The sequence below is a fragment of the Schistocerca gregaria genome, chromosome X, assembly GCF_023897955.1.
Source record: "Schistocerca gregaria isolate iqSchGreg1 chromosome X, iqSchGreg1.2, whole genome shotgun sequence".
Classification (NCBI taxonomy): domain Eukaryota; kingdom Metazoa; phylum Arthropoda; class Insecta; order Orthoptera; family Acrididae; genus Schistocerca; species Schistocerca gregaria.
This window is the reverse complement of record NC_064931.1, coordinates 703,674,118-703,692,859: the sequence shown is the minus strand read 5'-3', so window position 1 is coordinate 703,692,859 and position 18,742 is coordinate 703,674,118. Positions and strand designations below refer to the sequence as shown.

General features: G+C 45.2%; 1 protein-coding gene across 5 annotated transcripts in view; it reads right to left on the bottom strand.

Annotated features, from left to right (window-relative positions):
* LOC126299288 (sulfate transporter-like) overlaps nucleotides 1-18,742 on the bottom strand; it is a 417,662-nt gene that overhangs the window by 233,220 nt on the left and 165,700 nt on the right. Inside the window, exon 1 of one of the 5 annotated variants that reach the window (XM_049991081.1) lies at nucleotides 2,730-2,833. The exons of the other annotated variants lie outside the window; for them this stretch is intronic. The gene's annotated coding sequence lies outside the window, so the exon portion shown is untranslated. Of the gene's footprint in view, nucleotides 1-2,729; nucleotides 2,834-18,742 lie in introns of those variants that run through there. 5 annotated transcript variants of the gene reach the window in all.

Genomic DNA, 18,742 nt, shown 5'->3' with positions numbered 1-18,742 from the left:
GGCTTTAAGACAAGCCGGCCGCTGTGGCCGAGTGGTTCTAGGCGCTTCAGTCCGGAGCCGCGCTGCTGCTACGGTCGCAGATTCGAATCCTGCTCGGGCATGGATGTGTGTGATGTCCTTAGTTAGGTTTAAGTAGCTCTAAGTCTATGGGACTGATGACCTCAGATGTTAAGCCCCATAGTGCTTAGAGCCATTTGAACCTTTAAGACAGGCCCTGAATGCAGCTACAATTGCTTGTCCGCAAACACGGCTACACTGAGTGCGAAGTTGATAGTGTGTGTCGGGACTCATAATCATGTTACTGGTGAGTTGCACTGAAACAATAAACCTATAGTCGCTATATGTTCTCACTATTAGTTTTTCTACGTGACACGTTTCGGTGATAATATCGATCTTCGTGGTGTTCGAATACAAAGTATTACAGAATTATATGGCTGACAAACCCGCCAACGTACCCGAGGATGGTAACTCACTCTTATGCGCTGGAGCAGGAGTCGGACCGAGCTGGTTCTAATGATTGTGATGGAAACGGAGCAGAGATGGCGGTGTACGTTTCCTCATCGCAACACCCTGGATTAAATTTCAAACCGCTCCTCAGTACCTTATGGAGTGAGGGCACTTTGCACTGTTGATTGTGGTTCGTCTGTCGTATGGTGAAGTTAAGCGCAGCTGCTTCCTCGCTCTTTTTCGAAAAGAGTACACTATATGCCGAAATAGGCTTACCTTTTCCTTCACGTCATAAACAACACAAATACGACAGTAAACTCTAAACGTAATCATCACAGGCTGAGATACACTGAGGACACAACATTCACACTTTGCGAAGGAAAGGTGTCTTTGTGTACGAAGGAGGCAAGCAAGCCAGTTCAATTAAACGTCTGGAAGAACTTCTTGGGGGGACAGCCTAAAATGCTATTTTTATATTTCTGCTTATTTCCAATGCGTTGTTCTATCATCTTATGATAATCCACAGCGCCATAAACATCTATTGGCTGGTCCTGTGTACCGCAAGTTACAAAGCGAGCAGAGGAACTAAATCGTTCCTAAAGTGAAAATCTGTTATCAGACTCTAGAATACATAGCTCTGTTACCAAGAACCTGACGCCCCGAGTACCTGTCTCACCTAGAATGTATGCTCCACCGAAAACACAAAAACACTCGTCGCCACTGGGATCCACAGTGAAAGGAATAAACCCGCCAATTTACTCTTTAGGAAGCCTTTTATCTGGGAAACAGGAACATGATTGGAAAAATACTTTTGTCAAAGATTTGAAACTTTTAAAAAAAAATTTACGCACGGTGAAGATATTGCGAATGACATCCTTGTAGTCTTCGATGTAAAATCTTTATTTACTAACGTTCCGGTATTAGGTACAGTGGAAATATTGAGAGTAAAAGTTGCTCCAGATTCATGTGACTTGATTGAATTACTTTAAATTTAAGGCAGAATTTTATTAACAATCCGGAGGTGTTGTTATGGGTTCACCCTTAGCGCCAGCAGCAGCTGAAATTTTTATGCAAGATTTTGAGCAACAGGCATAAGTAACGCGCATTCGTGTTGACTCCGCTGCGTGGTTGACACATTTGTGATGTCGCCAGGCAGCAAAGAAGACCTTCACAGGTTTAATAAATTCTTAAATTAGATTACTCCAAAATCAACTTTTCCTTCTAGGTTGAAGGTAAGGTCGGTCTCCCGTTCCTAGATGTGTTAGTATCTAGAAGATCTGACAAGGCTCTAGGACACAGAGTGTATAGAAAGACCATTAACAAATAAGGGTCTACACGCCACTTCGCACCACCGCCCAGCCCAGAGGCAAGCAGTGCTCAACACACAGTCTTCACCCGCCTTCTGTGACAGATACAATAACAGTTTGGAATCGGAGTTGGATTTCTTAAAAAAAGACAATGATGGTAACAGCTACGACAGTGGTCCATGGACAAATCTTTTGAACAAAATATAGATTATGCTAATAGGACGGACGAGGAATCACCTTCTCACTCTGTTAGGTTACCGTTCTTTCATCAGCAGAATTCTAATGAAAAATGGTATACAGGCGTATTTTTTCTGTCAAAGAAAGAAAATACAAAATATTTTCGACGCAAAACGGACGCACCTGGTTACCTTCAAGTCGCGGTAGTCTATAAAATGACGTGTGGTTGTGGCAGCTGTATTTAGGCGAAACGGGAAAGACTAAAAAAACGTGTTAAGGAACACGAACATCAGGAAACTGTAGCAATGATACTGATTTCAACAACGTACGTGTACTAGCCAAGGAAACCAACATTTATGAAAGGAAATTCAGAGAAACGATAGATTTCCAAGAACAAATGTGACTTCAATAGAGAGGACGGCTATAGGCTCAGGGCCCGTTTTGTTCCTATGCTATGACGATGGTCCATCAAAAGTAGCTGGAAGAACTTTAACCAACAGCACTTCATCAGCATAAGCACGGAAAAACAACAACGGAGAAGAGAAAGCGACACTGTTGTTTAACAGTGTACAGTTGACCTTGGACACTACAGGACCCTGAAGATGATCCCAGCCGAGGGGTCGAAACGTCCATCGCGCAGCAACAATAGGACGTGGTGTAACAACACACAAGATTTTATCTTCAATCACATCGGCCACAAAAGCCTGCGGACTTACATAATACTATACAACTTTTTTTTCCTTATTGAAATAGTGCTCGGCGAATTTGGCGGGTACGGTCCGGAAATTGATTACTGACCTTGCTTTGCAATGTGGACGTCACGTGTCGGTTCGCGAAGATCTGGCGCCACGGCCGTACACCCTGATAACTGAGCTGCTGTCGCCAGCGAAACGCTCAATCACACTCCGCCGATTCATGCGAACTGTCTCTTTGCTGTTATTAGCAGGCCGGTGGAAGAACAGATAAGCAAAACTGCTATCAACCGGCAGATTACCGACTGCCATTCGAAACAGTGATAAACTGTCGATTCGGTACTGAGATTGTAAATGTCGAGGAATTGGAGCAAAAGCTGATTATCAGAATGACATAAATTACTGTTCGGCCAAGATGTTATCGCCCGTAATGATCGGTAATCGTGCTGAGTATGGTTACAACTTCGCATAAGTCTCCTGCAAATCATTCTTCAGTAGTGCTCGGTTGTGTTATATGAAATAGAACACACTTGCACAAGACCATCAGACCACGCTGCAGTTTTAAATTACGCTACTTGTACTCGGCGAGCGCCCGTTAATAGAACTGGAAGGCAACAGACCTGGTCGGCGGGACGTTAAATACTAATATTCCTTAATTCTTCCTTACTTCCTCCTTTCTTCCTTAACTAACGGCCTTCTCGCGCGATACAAGAAAACGCTAGATTTCAAAATGAATATTCCACCTACAGCGGAATATGCGCTGCCTTGAAACCTACTGACAGATTACTACTCCAAGAGCGGAAACGTGCCTTCAGGTTTGGAAGGAAAGAGGGAAAGACTAACAGAAACAACACTGTGATGTGTGAGGCCGGGGCGAGGTGACTGGATAGTTCAACCGGAAGAGCACTTCAAGCTTCTGGCTTCTGGGTTGCGGGTGCGGTCTGGCGCTCACTTTTAATCAGCCGCCAAGATTCGGGAAAAGGTAGAATTTTGCGTACCGTGTATGTCACGGGCGTTAGAGAAGGCGACCACGGCCGAGTTGACAAGAACGACATTACATTAAAAATGTAATGTTTCACAGATCCCACCAAGAGCAGGTTCCGGTAGAGGCGAAGGAGTCAAACATTTCATTACAATACAAAGATCTAACTTGATGAACTATACTGAAGCGCCAAAGAAACTGCTATAGGCATGCGTATTCAAATACAAAGATATGTACACAGGCAGAATACGGGGCTACAGTCGTCAACGTCCATATAAGACAACAAGTATCTGGTGCAGTTGTTAGATCTGTTACTGCTGCTACAATGGCAGGTTGCCAAGATTTAAGTGAGTCTGAACGTGGTGGTATAGTCGGCGCACGAGCCATGGAATAGTGCACCTCCGAGGTAGCGATAAAGTGGGGATTTTCCCGTACGACCATTTCAGAAGCGTGCCCTGAATATCAGGAACCCGGTAAAACATCAAATCTCCGACATCACTGCAGCCGGAAAAAGATCCTGCAAGGGCGGGACCAACAACAACTCCAGAGAATCGTTCAACGTGACAGAAGTCCAAACATTCCGCAAATTGCTGCAGATTTCAGTGCTGAGCCATCAACTAGTATCAGCGTGCCAACATTTCAACGAAACATCATATGGGCTTTCGAAGCCGAAGGTCCACTCGTGCACCCTTGATGACTGCACGATACAAAACTTTACGCCTCCCCTGGGCCCGCCAACACCGACGTTGGGCTGTTGATGAGTGGAAAAGTGTTGCCCGGTCGGACGAGTCTCGTTTCAAATTGTATTGAGCGGGTGGATGTGTTAGAATATGGAGACAACCTCATGAATCTATGGACCCTGCATGTCAGCAGCGGACTGTTAAAGGTGGTGGAGACTCTGTAATGGTGTGGGGCGCGTTTAGTTGGAGTGATAAGCGACCCCTGATACGTCTAGATACAACTCTGCTATGTGACACGTACGTACGCATCCTGTCTGATCATCTGCATCAATTTATGTCCATTGTGCATTCCGACGGACTTGGGCAATTCCAGCAGGACAATGCGACACCACACACGTCCAGAATTGCTACAGAATGGCTCCAGGAATACTCGCCTGAGTTTAAACACTTCCGCTGGCCACCAAACTTCCCAGGCATGAACATTATTGAGCATACCTGGGATGACCTGCAACGTGCTGTTCAGAAGAGATCTTTACCACCCCCTACCCCCCAACTCTTAGGGATCTATGAACAGCCCTGTAGGACTCATGGTGTCGAGTCCTTTCAGCACTACTCTAGACATCGGTTTAGTCCATGCCACGTCGTGTTGCAGCACTTCTGCGTGGTCGGGGGCCTCCACACGATATTACGCAGGAGTACCAGTTTCTTTGACTGTTCAGTGTATAATATGGTTAGCATGAACTAACTGTACGTGCGAAGGTCACTGAAGATTTTTGTGGTAGTCATGCCGATGTGTTCGGCCTTCTACATTGGCATGACTACCACCAAATTATCAATTAAAATGAATAGGCATAGGTAGAGCATGCTCTACAACATGACATTCGTGACCCCTGTGACAGTTTCACCACACGCGGACTGCGGTTATTGTCTATTCCACAGTTTTCGAAGTCACTACTGTGAATGGTGACTGTGTCGGTAACATGTAAGCCCCTAAAGAAAAGAACCGTGTAGGGCCTTCTGAAACTTTTAGCCACTGATATAAATCTGTAGAACATTCTAGGGGAAAATAAACTTTTAATATATTGTTAATTTACGCCGTAGTGTCTATTAATCAAAGCGGGATTTCCAACTAAATTTCTTCAAAACTTCGACCCGCCAAAAATTTAGCTATCCTTCGTTGCTGGGTTTAGTATCTCTCAAATAATTAAATAGATTGTTAAGAACGTAAACAGCGAGTCCTGCAAACCTGTTGTCCTGTTCATGTCCACGAATCCACAAACACTGACTGGAACGTTAAATGATCAATGAACGTCGAGCTGTGTTAATGGTCGAAGTTAGCACAAGCTTAGTTATGGGAGAGCGAGCTACTTCAGGTAAGAAGATGCAGGCCAAACTATCCGTACACGAGACCAAGGTAGTCTTGAGCTAAGTACAGACAGCCCAAATCGTATCCAACTCAAAATCGGAAAGGCAGGCAAAATTATAACACTATGCCCCGTAGTTGTGGGCTTTATAAGGGAATGTTAACTGTTGGTGGTTCTTCCATTTAATATGCTCTATCCACTATCCCGAAGTGTCGAGCGGGGTGTTCGGAATGCAACTTACTGTACAGCGCAGCTCTTTTCGACAAAATGCAACAATTGGGAATATTTAGGAGACAGTTATACCAGTTTTGACCTTTGCCTTACCAATGATAACTCCCGAAAAGCTTGGTCGAAACCAGTGCAATGGAAATATTTCGATTTCTTTCTGGAACAATACGTTTCACGTAAAAATGTGGAGAGCCAGTGCATGTTTGAGTATCTGTTTATGTGTGTGGAAGAGAAAGTCGATGAGCTGCGCAACATGTCAAATGCATTCACCTGTGATCCAGCGACACAAATAACATATGGTACCCGGCGAGCGTGGCCTGCCAGGTCCGCAAGGGTGCCGTTTCGTGAGAGGCTCACAGTTAGAAGAATAAAAACAGTTTTGCTACAGGGATATGCCCTCCGCCCTATGCTCTACATACATACAGCCGATTTAGAGGTGAGGCCAAGGATTCTGCGAGCAATTGCTCTGAGCACTATGGGACTTAACATCTTAGGTCATAAGTCCCCTAGTACTTAGAACTACTTAAACCTAACTAACCTAAGGAGATCACACACACCCATGCCTGAGGCAGGATTCGAACCTGCGACCGTAGCAGCCCCGCGGTTTCGGACTGCAGCGCCAGAACCGCACGGTCTACGAGCAATGTACACGACTGATATACACTACTGGCCATTAAAATTGCTACACCAAGGAGAAATGCAGATGATAAACGGGTATTCATTGGACAAATATATTATACTAGAATTGACATGTTATTACATTTTCACGCAATTTGGGTGCATAGATCCTGAGTAATCGGTACCCAGAACAACCACCTCTGGCCGTAATAACGGCCTTGATACGCCTGGGCATTGAGACAAACAGAGCTTCAACACGATACCACAGTTCATCAAGAGTACTAACTGGCGTATTGTGACGAACCAGTTAGTCGGCCACCATTGACCAGACGTTTTCAATTGATGAGAGATCTGGAGAATGTGCTGCCCAGGGCAGCAGTCGAACATTTTCTGTATCCAGAAAGGCCCGTACAGGACCTGCAACATGCGGTCGTGCATTATCTTGCTAAAAAGTAGGGTTTCACAGGGTAGAGCCACGGGTCGTAACACATCTGAAATGTAACGTCCACTGTTCAAAGTGCCGTCAATGCGAACAAGAGGTGACCGAGACGTGTAACCAATGGCAACCCATACCATCACGCCGGGTGATACGCCAGTATGGCGATGACGAATACACGCTTGCAATGTGCGTTCACCGCGATGTCACCAAACACGGATGCGACCATCATGATGCTGTAAACAGAACCTGGATTCATCCGAAGAAATGACGTTTTGCCATTCGTGCACCCAGGTTCGTCGTTGATTACACCATCGCAGGCGCTCCTGTCTGTGATGCAGCGTGAACGGTAACCGCAGCCATGGTCTCCGAGCTGATAGTCCATGCTGCTGCAAACGTCGGCGAACTGTTCGTGCAGATGGTTGTCGTCTTGCAAACGTCCCCATCTGTTGACTCAGGGATCGAGACGTGGCTGCACGATCCGTTACAGCCATGCGGATAAGATGCCCGTCATCTCGACTGCTAGTGATACGAGGCCGTTAGGATCCAGCACAGCGTTCCGTATTACCCTCCTGAACCTACCGATTCCATATTCTGCTAACAGTCATTGGATCTCGACCAACGCGAGCAGCAATGTCGCGATACGATAAACCGCAATCCGACCTTTATCAAAGTCGGTAACGTGATGGTACGCATTTCTCCTCCTTACACGAGGCATCGCAACAACGTTCCACCAGGCAGCGCCGGTCAACTGCTGTTCGTGTCAGCACATTGTAGGTGTCGCCCCCGGCGCCAACCTTGTGTGAATGCTCTGAAAAACAAATCATTTGGATATCACAGCATCTTCTTCCTGTCGGTTAAATTTAGCGTCTTTAGCACGTCATATTCGTAGTGTAGCAATTTTAATGGCCAGTAGTGTAGCTTATGACAAGAAGCAGATGGCCGGTGGCTCTCCATCGCAAACTACACGACGTGAACGAAAGGCAACCTATTGGCGCACAGGCTTTAATGCCACAAACAGCTAAGACAGGCTCCTTACCTGGAGACCGAAGACAAACCTCAAAACATTCACCTCTTAGGAGAACCAGTACAGAAGAATCAAAAAACCTGGACGTTATCTCAGACGGAAAATTAACCCGGCAGTGTCACATTGCAGAACTACGACGGAACATGGAGCAGCGACTTGGTGCAGTCTATCCTCTTGTAACGGGACTACCTCCCGTAGCATTGCTTTTCGCCGGCCGGGGTAGTGGAGCGGTTCTAGGCGCTACAGTCTGGAACCGCGTGACCGCTACGGTCGCAGGTTCGAATCCTGCCTCGGGCATGGATGTGTGTGATGTCCTTAGGTTAGTCAGGTTTAAGTAGTTCTCAGTTCTAGGCGACTGATGACCACAGATGTTAAGTACCATAGTGCTCAGAGCCATTTGAACCATTTTTTAATATACTTCATTCAGAAACATACTTTCCTTTACTTACGTGGTAAGTGTTTATTTATTACCTTGAATCTTTTAGCTATATGTACCCATGTTGCGCCTCCACTTTTTTTGGTTGATTAGTTGGGAGTGGAGGGACCAAACAGCAAGATCAGCAGATTAGGAAAGGATAGGGAAGGAAGTCGGCCGTGCCCTTCCCATTTTATTTTTCTTTTTATGTACAGTGTCATCTAGTCGCCTCCCATTGTGTCGCCCTCTCGCTCTCCTCTTATTTCTTGGAACACAGTTGTGTCTTCCACTTCACTCTGTTCCATGATCCGTATGTCTGTTTTCCTGTCTCTGGTAGTGGTACCCAAGACACGTCTCACAATGCACATGTCAGTGTTTGAACAGAGTCGGCGTCTCGTCTATAAATGCGCGCTGCAGGAAGGGAGGCAGGGCGACGTGTGAGAGGCGGCGTGTGCCGCATGCCCCGGTGTGTATTCTGAGCCCTTTACACGGTAATGCGCGGACCGGCGCGGCGGGCCGTAAAGCGGATAATTGCGCAGCGAGGCGGTCATTCTCCGTCCCCCGCCACGTGGTACGCACCAGGCGCGGAAATAGCGCGCTAGTACAACCACTGCACCATTACGGAATTTTCCACAGCCGGTCGCTTGCTCCAAACTTCCACCTCACCTACTCTATTCACACTTGTATACTTTAGCGTCCTGAGACGTACAAAATTATTCTCACCTAATGTACTCAACACACACATTTAACAATTGTTTAATTCGCCTTTCTGTAGTATTATGGGTGTAATTTTACTTCAAATTCTACACTGAAGCGCCAAAGGAACTGGTATAGGCATGCGTATTCAAACACAACAGGCAGAATATTGCGCTGCGGTCGGCAACGCCTATATAAGACAAGTGTCTGGTGCACTTGTTAGATCGCTTACGGCTGCTACAATGGCAGATGTACGCTTGATGACTGCACGACACAACGCTTTACACCTCGCACGGGCCCGACAACAGCGACGTCGGACTGTTATTGACTGGAAACGTCTTGTCTAGTCGGACGAGTCTTCAAATTGTATCGAGCGGATGGTCGTGTACGTGTATGGAGACAACCTCACGAATCCATGGACCCTGCATGTCATCAGGGGACCATTCAACTTGCTGGAGGCTCTGTAATGATGTGGGGCGTGTGCAGTTTAAGTGTAGTGGGACCCCTCATACGTCTAGATGATGTTCACATGTGTGTGAATTCCTAAGAGACCAAACTGCTGAGCCGCGCGGGATTAGCCGAGCGGTCTCGGGCGCTGCACTGATGGACTGTACGGCTGTTCCCGGCGGAGGTTCGAGTCCTCCCTCGGGTGTGTGTGTGTGTGTGTGTGTGTGTGTGTGTGTGTGTGTGTGTGTGTGTGTGTGTGTGTGTGTGTGTGTCCTTAGAATAATTTAGGTTGTTGTTGTTGTCTTCAGTCCTGAGACTGGTTTGATGCAGCTCTCCATGCTACTCTATCCTGTGCAATCTGCTTCATCTGCTTCATCTCCCAGTTCCTACTGCAACCTACATCCTTCTGAATCTGCTTAGTGTATTCATCTCTTGGTCTCCCTCTACGATTTTTACCCTCCACGCTGCCCTCCAATGCTAAATTTGTGATCCCTTGATGCCTCAAAACATGTCCTACCAACCGATCCCTTCTTCTAGTCAAGTTGTGCCACAAACTTCTCTTCTCCCCAATCCTATTCAATACCTCCTCATTAGTTACGTGATCTACCCATCTAATCTTCAGCATTCTTCTGTAGCACCACATTTCGAAAGCTTCTATTCTCTTCTTGTCCAAACTAGTTATCGTCCATGTTTCACTTCCATACATGGCTACACTTCAAACAAATACTTTCATAAACGACTTCCTGATACATAAATCTATATTCCATGTTACCAAATTTCTCTTCTTGAGAAACGCTTTCCTTGCCATTGCCAGTCTACATATTATATACTCTCTACTTCGACCATCATCAGTTATTTTACTTCCTAAATAGCAAAACTCCTTTACTACTTTAAATGTCTCATTTCCTAATCTAATTCCCTCAGCATCACCCGATTTAATTTGACTACATTCCATTATCCTCGTTTTGCTTTTGTTGATGTTCATCTTATATCCTCCTTTCAAGACACTCTCCATTGCGTTCAACTGCTCTTCCAAGTCCTTTGCCGTCTCTGACAGAATTACAATGTCATCGGCGAACCTCAAAGTTTTTATTTCTTCTCCATGAATTTTAATACCTACTCCAAATTTTTCTTTTGTTTCCTTTACTGCTTGCTCAATATACAGATTGAACAACATCGGGGAGAGGCTACAACCCTGTCTCACTCCTTTCCCAACCACTGCTTCCCTTTCATGCCCCTCGACTCTTATGACTGCCATCTGGTTTCTGTACAAATTGTAAATAGCCTTTCGCTCCCTGTATTTTACCCCTGCCACCTTCAGAATTTGAAAGAGAGTATTCCAGTCAACATTGTCAAAAGCTTTCTCTAAGTCTACAAATGCTAGAAACGTAGGTTTGCCTTTTCTTAATCTTTCTTCTAAGATAAGTCGTAAGGTCAGTATTGCCTCACGTGTCCCAACATTTCGACGGAATCCAAACTGATCCTCCCCGAGGTCCGCATCTACCAGTTTTTCCATTCGTCTGTAAAGAGTTGGCGTTAGTATTTTGCAGCTGTGACTTATTAAACTGATAGTTCGGTAATTTTCACATCTGTCAGCACCTGCTTTCTTTGGGATTGGAATTATTATATTCTTCTTGAAGTCTGAGGGTATTTCACCTGTCTCATACATCTTGCTCACCAGGTGGTAGAGTTTTGTCATGACTGGCTCTCCCAAGGCCGTCAGTAGTTCTAATGGAATGTTGTCTACTCCGGGGGCCTTGTTTCGACTCAGGTCTTTCAGTGCTCTGTCAAACTCTTCACGCAGTATCTTACCTCCCATTTCGTCTTCATCTACATCCTCTTCCATTTCCATAATATTGTCCTCAAGTACATCGCCATTGTATAAACCTTCTATATACTCCTTCCACCTTTCTGCCTTCCCTTCTTTGCTTAGAACTGGATTGCCATCTGAGCTCTTGATATTCGTACACGTGGTTCTCTTCTCTCCAAAGGTCTCTTTAATTTTCCTGTAGGCAGTATCTATCTTACCCCTAGTGAGATAAGCTTCTACATCCTTACATTTGTCCTCTAGCCATCCCTGCTTAGCCATTTTGCACTTCCTGTCGATCTCATTTTTGAGATGTTTGTATTCCTTTTTGCCTGCTTCATTTACTGCATTTTTATATTTTCTCCTTTCATCAATTAAATTCAATATTTCTTCTGTTACCCAAGGATTTCTAGCAACCCTCGTCTTTTTACCTACTTTATCCTCTGCTGCCTTCACTACTTCATCCCTGAGAGCTACCCATTCTTCTTCTACTGTGTTTCTTTCCCCCATTGCTGTCAATTGTTCCCTTATGCTCTCCTTGAAACTCTGTACAACCTCTGGTTCTTTCAGCTTATCCAGATCCCATGTCCTTAAATTCCCACCTTTTTGCAGTTTCTTCAGTTTTAACCTACAGGTCATAACCAATAGATTGTGGTCAGAGTCCACATCTGCCCCTGGAAATGTCCTACAATTTAAAACCTGATTCCTAAATCTCTGTCTTACCATTATATAATCTATCTGATACCTTTTAGTATCTCCAGGATTCTTCCATGTATACAACCTTCTTTTATGATTCTTGAACCAAGTGTTAGCTATGATTAAGTTATGCTCTGTGCAAAATTCTACCAGACGGCTTCCTCTTTCATTTCTTAGCCCCAATCCATAATCACCTACTACGTTTCCTTCTCTCCCTTGTCGTACTGACGAATTCCAGTCACCCATGACTATTAAATTTTCGTCTCCCTTCACTACCTGAATAATTTCTTTTATCTCATCATACATTTCATCAATTTCTTCATCATCTGCAGAGCTAGTTGGCATATAAACTTGTACTACTGCCGTAGGCATGGGCTTTGTGTCTATCTTGGCCACAATAATGCGTTCACTATGCTGTTTGTAGTAGCTTACCCGCATTCCTATTTTCCTATTCATTATTAAACCTACTCCTGCATTACCCCTATTTGATTTTGTATTTATAACCCTGTAGTCACCTGACCAAAAGTCTTGTTCCTCCTGCCACCGAACTTCACTAATTCCCACTATATCTAACTTTAACCTATCCATTTCCCTTTTTAAATTTTCTAACCTACCTGCCCGATTAAGGGATCTGACATTCCACGCTCCGATCCGTAGATTAAGTACTTCAAATCAAATGACTCCGAGCACTATGGGACTTGACTTCTAAGGTCATCAGTTCCCTAGAACTTAAAACTACTTAAACCTAACTAACCTAAGGACATCACACACATCCATGCCCGAGGCAGGATTCTAAACCTGCGAACGTAGCGGTCGCGCGGATCCAGACTGTAGCGCCTAGAACCTCTCGGCCACTCCGGCCGGCTAGGTTAAGTACTGTGTAAGCTTAGGGACAGTTAAGTCCCATAAGATTTCACACACATTTTTAACCAAACTGCCGAGGTCATTGGTCACTTGACTTACACATTACTTAAACTAATCACGCTATGAACGAGACATACATTCATGCGCGAGGGAGGACTCGAACCTCCGGCGGGAGGGGCTGCGCAATTCGTGACATGGCGCCTCTAACCCCGCAGCCACTCCGCGCGGCGATACGTCTAGGTACGAGTCCGACAGGTGACACGTAAGCATCCTGTCTGGTCACCTGCATCCATTCATGTCCATTGTGCCTTCCGACGGATTTGGGCAATGTGACACCCCACAAGTCCCTAAATGCTACAGAGTGGCCGCAGGGACACTCTTCTCAGTTCAAATACATACGCTGGCCACCAAACTCTCCACACACGAATATTATTCAGCAAATCTGGCATGCCTTGGGACGTGCTGTTCAGAAGAGAGCTACACCCCTCCGTGCTCTTACGGATTTATGGACAAACCCGGTGTCAGCTCCCTTTAGCAGTACTTCATACATTAGTCGAGTCCATTACAAGTCGTGTTGCGGCACTTCTGCATGCTCACGTGGGCCCTAGACGATATTAGGCGGGTTTACCAGTTTCTTTGGCTCTTCAGTGTATTCACTGTTTCTATAGGCAGATTTACTTGGTTCACAGTTTCATAATATTCATTCGTATTATGCGTCACGAAGCCAAATATCTGTCAACTACAATTCTACCGAGTCCCACAAAACCATTGTGGCTCATTTCGAGATTAGAAGTCACAAAAATAAATATAGAGGGTGCTGTCACTAGAGTTTTACTGAGTAGAGTTTAAATTTTTGCATTAATGGAAAAAAAGGCGACGACGTATGTAGGGTGAAGCCGAAATTCACAGACGAAATTTCGGAGACTGTTGAGGGATATATTTTCCTGAGTATTTTGGTAGAAGGAACCCTTGGTCTCCTGTGGAACGCTATAGGGTAGTTGCACTGCGTTTGATTTCTTGCCCCCATTTATCTTTGTATCTGTCTTGTATTGCACTGAAAATACTGTATCTGCACGACAGTGGAAGTGCATCGTGTATTGTTTAGAACTGGTTTCATTTACTCAGGGTACTGGCTGTTGTATTGCCGCGCGGGATTAGCCGAGCGGTTTAAGGCGCTGCAGTCATGGACTGTGCGACTGGTGCCGGCGGAGGTTCGAGTCCTCCCTCGGGCATGGGTGTGTGTGTTTGTTCTTAGGATAATTTAGGTTAAGTAGTGTGTAAGCTTAGCGATTGATGACCTTAGCAGTTAAGTCCCATAACATTTCACACACATTTGAACATTTTTTTTAACTCGCTGTTGACAAGACACCCACCATACGCGTCGCCTTAGACCTCGCAGTCACTTCTGCCTCGGGCACGACGACGGCAACCACAACACAATACTTTTGCATCTGATGGTTTCTGCACTAATTGTGTTTTTTGTTGTGCGTTTTGACGATTACATATTACAGGCTTCCTTTCTGCTATGAAATAATTTTCACACAAAGGTAATTGAGGTAAACGCCAGCCGCTGTGACCGAGCGGCTCTAGTCGCTTCAGTCCGGAACCGCGCTGCTGCTACGGTCGCAGGTTCGAATCCTGCCTCGGGCATGGATGTAGGTGATGACCTTAGGTTAGTTAGGTTTGAGTAGTTCTAAATCTAGGGGACTGATGACCTCAGATGTCAAGTCGCATAGTGCTTATGATTCACCGGAGAACACGGGTCCCTTATACCAAAATACTTAGAGACCATACCAGAAAAACCTCCGAAATTTTGTCGGCGGGGTCGGGGTTGATCCTATTTTTAGGAATTGTTTCCTATCTGCTTATATCTCGAATTATGGTTGTAATCATATTTGCTATGCCGTTTACTGTTCATATGGGTAGACTCAGTTGGCGGATAATAAACTGAGCGAACGTTACGACAGCAAGTAACACGAGCTGAAGTCACTGGTTATAAAACAAAAGCAGAATCGTCTTACCCAACACAACACACACGCCAACTCAGCTCCAAATCGAAGTCCAGGTCCAGAAGAGCGAGGTAATAGCTGTTTTCCAGAATCGGCGTAACCAAGGTTCCAGTGAAGAGATATGAGACGCCGATCCGCCCGGCGGGCCGGGTATTGACTTCGAACGGTCACCTCCACGTTACATGTCTGTCGCCGCAAGCCGTGGGGTCGCGGGCGCTGAAGGCGGAACTATGCGCTGTATAAAAATATAACCGCCACTACTTGTCTGTCTTCGTACTGCTGGAGTGGCGGGCTATTACAGTAGGTAAACTCTAATTCAGTCGCTCGTAAGTGTATTTTTTCAGTTCGTGGAAGCTATTGCAAATGATTGTATTACCTGCTTTCACATTAACTCACATTTAAAGGTTTAGCTGATTTATGACGCTTTTAAACGCATATTGACGTGCTTATTTCATCTGAATTGCTTGGTTTTCTCGTAACGCCAATGCCGTCGTCTGTTACTAACTAACCTGACAGAACAGAACTTATAAACACTGTGTAACAAATAGTTAATTTACTTACACATTTTATTGTAGTTAATTGTATTACGGTTACGTATTTAGAAAGAAATGTTTCCTGTCACTTTGTATCCCTTACATTTGAAGTGTTCGTAATTGGAATAACTACACTGAGGACAATTACATTTTTTCAAACACGTGCTACCTGCCGTGAAATGTGTTAGAAAACGTTTCTTCTAGACAACAGCCGAGCACACTAAGTTTACAGTTTTCATATTTTAATAATTGAACCAAATTTTAAACACAGTATTTTTCTTATGTAGTTAAAATGAGCACGCGGAAATAATTTTCTAGTTTGTATTTCTTTTTACAATACTTAAAAGAGTAGGTGAAAATCGAACAGTGCAAAAACAGAATCCGCTGTCCCAGGCGGGCAGCCTGGTGTTTAAAAAGTACAGTCACTAGAATCAAAACAAGGTATCAAGTTGTTTGACTTGAAAAAGCAGACAGGCGTCAGCCTGCTTAAAGAGAATCAAAGAAACAGCCGTGACTTGTGTTACGAAACTATGTAAATATTTTCCTAGAACTCTGCAGTCGCGTCTCCTCCAGCTTGAAGAACGCATTGAAGCTCAGGGAACATTCTGTCTTCTAAGCTTTGGAAAGCATTCCGTCCACGAGCATCCAGCGATGACCACGACTTAGTCAATGATGTTATCTGCATTTCAGGTGTCTTCGGTGACAACATCGGATAGCGACCTTCGTTCCAACGATAATCATGACAAAGTGTCACTGATATGTTTTTGTAATTTTGATTAATTTGCTTGTGATTGAGTTAACTACCTGCACAGGGTCTGTCAATTGTTTTATGTACGTCACTACGTCACTCATCAGGTCTTTCCAGAGAATAAAACGATGCCTGAGCTGTCGGTGTCGCTTCTGTATGATATTTTACTTTCTTCAAATCCCTTTTTTTTTCATTTACAATTTCGAGCCGTATTAGCAAGGAGCTACCTTTTTGCGTTTACTGTACTTGGTTTCGATATGGCGTCGAACGCAGCGCTTGACTCGATACGTATCAAAGGAGCCGTCTTCCTGCTTTCCTTTCTGTATACAGCCTGTCCTGGTGAAGCAGACGCACTGGAATTTTGGGAAAATTTGCTTCACGCTGATCTATGACGAAATTCCTCTCCGTTTGAAATTTATGACCCACAACAGCACAACAATCTGATATGCTGGGTGTTCAAAAAATGACGCAACCTTACGGAAAAATATTCCTTTTTTGTTGTAGGTATGATCCTTGTTGAACTAGGGAATAAATAATTTATAAATCACAGCACGAAGTGATTATTGTCAACCAGTAGGTCAATGCGACACTTGCAACTACTCCCAAATTTCACCACGTAACTCTGTCTTTAGGCCGCCCAGTTAGCCGTCGGTCTAACGGACGGCTTTCCAGATTGGGAAGGAGCGCCTGGTCACCAGCACGAATCCGCCCGGCGGACTTGTGTCGAGGTCCGGTGAGGTGGCCAGTCTGTGGATGGTTTTTAGGCGGTTTTCTTTCTGCCTCGGAGAATGTGGGCTGGTTCCCCTTATTCCGCCTCAGCTACACTACGTCGGCGACTGCTGCGCAAACAAGTTCTCCAAGTACGCGTACACCACCATTACTCTACCACGCAAACATAGGGATTACACTCGTCTGGTGTGAGACGTTCCCTGGGGAGGGGGGAGGGGGGAATCCACCGCACAATAACCCTGGAAGAGTGGTTCGGTGTGGGGCGGCGGAGGGGTGAAGTGGACTGCGGTAGTCGTCGTGGGGTTGTGGACCACTGCGGCTGCGGCGGGGACGGAGCCATTCCGTCGTTTCTAGGCCCCCGGTTAATATACAGTACAACTCTGTCTTTTGATGATACCTTACACATGTCGCTTACAAAACTCACCCGCACACTAATCCCGCATTGCAGAAACAAACAATTGCACGAAACTTTACAACATGTGTTTAAGAATATACAACATCGTGTTCGATTATGTGAATCGCATAACGGAGGTCACTTTCAATAAATTTTGGGTGTTAGCCATTTTCCCATATGATTGTGTTACATTTCGTAGAGCTTATACATCAATGGGCGGTGAGAATCACCCAAGCGGCGGTAAAACACATGTTTGATGCTGTCACTGTCTCTATAACGTCCATGAATGACACTGTCCTTGGAAAGTTGCTTTCAGCGTGTAAGGGAGATGGGAAGCCATTTTCGAGCAGCAGCGCATCTCACTATACCATTCCAAACGTGATCAGTGATACTAAGGATAGGTGAGTTGACCGAGCAGTCCATACCGTGTGTTTTATTTGTTTTCTGTCCAATGTGTGGACGAACACAACCGTTTGAAACAAAATTGTTTTATTGCCTATTACACCAACATAAAGAAAAGCAAAATCCTCACCGTTTCTGACTCCACTGATCCTACCATCAGAGATACATACGCATCGACACTGAGGTCTGCTTATAATGTTGCGGCCTCCGCCAATGCAAAAGCGCCTGTTGCCATTTTGTTATCTAAACCCCATCACAAAAATAAAGAAGAAACTGCTCCATTCTGTGCACTTCAGTTTACGTATTGGTGTGTTTACTTCAAGCGGTCCAACTGCTGATGAGTGCTGGATTATAAACACACCAAACAAAATACACTGAAGATCCAAAGAAACTGGTACACCTGCCTAATATCGCGTAGATCCCCCGCGAGCACGCAGAGCTGCCACAACACGACATGGCGTGGACACGATTAATATCTGTAGTAGTGCTGGAGGGAACTGACACCATGAATCCCGGAGGACTGTCCATAAATCCTTAAGAGAACGAGGGGGTATAGATCTCTTCTGAACAGCACGTTGCAAGGCAGATATGTTCAATAATGTTCATGTTTGAGGAGTTTGGTGGCCAGCGGAAGTGTTTAAACTCGGAAGAGTGTTCCAGGTGCCACTCTGCAGCAATTCTGGACCTGTGAGGTGCCGCATTGTCCTGATGGAATCGCCCGTCGGAATGCACAATGGATATGAATAGATGTAGGTGATCAGACAGGATTCTTACGTACGTGTCACATGTACAAGTCGTATCTAGATGTATCAAGGGTCCCAGATCACTCCAATCGCACACGCCGCACATCATTACAGAGCCTCTGCTAGCTTGAACAGTCCCCTGCTCACATGCGGGGCCCACGCATTCATGAGGTTGTCTCCATACCCGTAAATGCCCTCCGCTCGATACAATTTGAAGCGAGACTCGTCGGGCCAGGCAACATGTTCCCAGTCATCAACAGGCCAATGTTGACGGGCCCAGGCGAGGCGTAAAGCTTTGTGT